The following is a 2,255-nucleotide window of genomic DNA, read 5'->3' on the forward strand; positions in this document are numbered from 1 at the left end:
TTTGTCACTGTGCACAGGCTTCCTCTAGTTGCGGCGAGCGGGGGCTACTCTTCGTTGTGGTGCGTGTGCTTCTCACTGCAGTGGCTTCGCTTGTTGCGGAGCATGGGCTCTAGGCATGCGGCCTTCAGTAGTTGTGACATGTGGGCTCAGTAGTTGTGGCACACAGGCTTTGTTGCTCCACAGATTGTGGGATCTTCCCGGACCAGGGCTCGAGCCCGTGTCCCCTGCATTGGCAGGGGGATTCTTAACCACTGCGCCACCAGGGAAGTCCCTGTGACTTGCCTTTTTCTAATTTATTTAATTTTTTAAAATATCTAGCTGAAGAATTGTTAATATTTATCAAAATAAGAATACTTTATTTTAATTTTTTTTGTAAAAAATAATATATGACTTCCTTTGGTACTTCCAGTCACAAGCCCTTGCCTAGCTGAGACTCTACTCTGGTCATTCACTGTGCCATCGTGGTGGAGAGGGCAGAGGTGCAGTGGTCCATGTGCAAATTATCATCCCCCAAGACTGTGATGTGACTGAGCCAAGGCTGGCATTCTAGGGTCTTCCAGGAATAGTATGGCCAATGTGGAGTTTCTGGAGTACATGGAGCAGAATCTGTGCTGAAGGGAGAGGCCCATTAACATTTTCTCATCCACATCCAGTCCATAGGACTACACATTCTCAGAGTATGGTCTGGGGATACCCAGGGGTCCCAAGGTCCTTTTGGGCGTCCTGAATTCAAAACTTTTTAAGATAATAGTTCTAAGATGTTATCTGCCCTTTTTACTCTCATTCTTTTCTCTCACAAGTGCACGGTGGAGTTTTCCAGAGGCTACATGATGGATGATATAACAGAGGGAATGCAGAAATAGGTAGGAGAATCTCCCTATCTTCTCTGAAGTCAGACATTAAAGGGATTTACAACTATGTAAAAACAATGTCATTATTTCTTTCTAAAATTTTTGTTTTGAGAAATGTAGTGATTTTTCATATAAAATTTTTATTTATGTTAACACGTAATTGGTTTGTTATTGTTATTTCAAAATAGTTAATAAATAAATGTCAAAAAATTCTAATTTTAACCCACAAAGCCCTTTGGGGTCTTTAATAATTTTTAAGAGGGTAAAGGAGTCTTGACATTGAAAAGACCCCTGCTATAGGCTTCTTTTTTTTTTTTTTTTACCATTACTGTAATTTAAAAGTTGGAAAAGACATGTGTTTCCATTATATGATCCTAATTCTGTAAAATTGTAGACACATAGATGCATAGGGAAAAGACTGGAAAGAAATACACAGAAACAGTGATCATTTTTGTTAGCAAAATGGATGATTTAAAATTTGAAAATATCTGTCTTTTCAAAAGTTCGACAATAAATGTGAATTCTTTTATTATTAAGATAAAATGATACATTTGATACATTTAAAATATAGGACATGCTGATTCTGTGGTGATGCACAGGTGGTAAAGTGAACTAGACTAAACTTGGTTAGACATTTAGAATTATTTCTAAGTCTACAAAATTTAGTCTTACAAGAAGTCTACAAAATAGAATTCCTCCCAGTTTTCAAGGAGGATAAAGGCTTTCTAACCTCGAGACGGGTTTCATTTTTTTTCTTTTTGGGCCGTGCCACGCAGCTTGTGGAATCTTAGTTCTCTGACCAGTGATCAAACCCGTGCCGCCTGCCATGCAAGGGCTTCCACTGGACCTCATCTTTTTTTTAACCTCTATTTTCTTTCAGATCTCTTTCAAAGAATTACCTTGTGAGAAAGTTTCTGCAGGGGAGAGGATTGAAAATGAGACAGAAAGTCACAACAAAATGGTAATGCGAATGTGAAGGTAAAACTCTGGGAACCTCCTTTTCAGGATTTTCTCTGCTGCAGTGACTTTTTTTTTTTTTTTTTTAAGATTTATTTATTTATTGATTGATTGCTATGTTGGGTCTTCGTTTCTGTGCGAGGGCTTTCTCTAGTTGCGGCAAGCGGGGGCCACTCTTCATCGCGGTGCGCGGGCCTCTCACTCTCGCGGCCTCTCCTGTTGCGGAGCCCAGGCTCCAGACGCGCAGGCTCAGGAGTTGTGGCGCACGGGTTTAGTTGCTCCGCGGCATGTGGGATCTTCCCAGACCAGGGCTCGAACCCGTGTCCCCTGCATTAGCAGGCAGATTCTCAACCACTGCGCCACCAGGGAAGCCCCTGCAGTGACTTTTAATTACATTAATTCCTATTAAATTGCTTCCACATAATCTGTAGTTAATCAGACTCCTCC

The sequence above is a fragment of the Eschrichtius robustus genome, chromosome 4, assembly GCF_028021215.1.
Source record: "Eschrichtius robustus isolate mEscRob2 chromosome 4, mEscRob2.pri, whole genome shotgun sequence".
Taxonomy (NCBI): Eukaryota; Metazoa; Chordata; class Mammalia; order Artiodactyla; family Eschrichtiidae; genus Eschrichtius; species Eschrichtius robustus.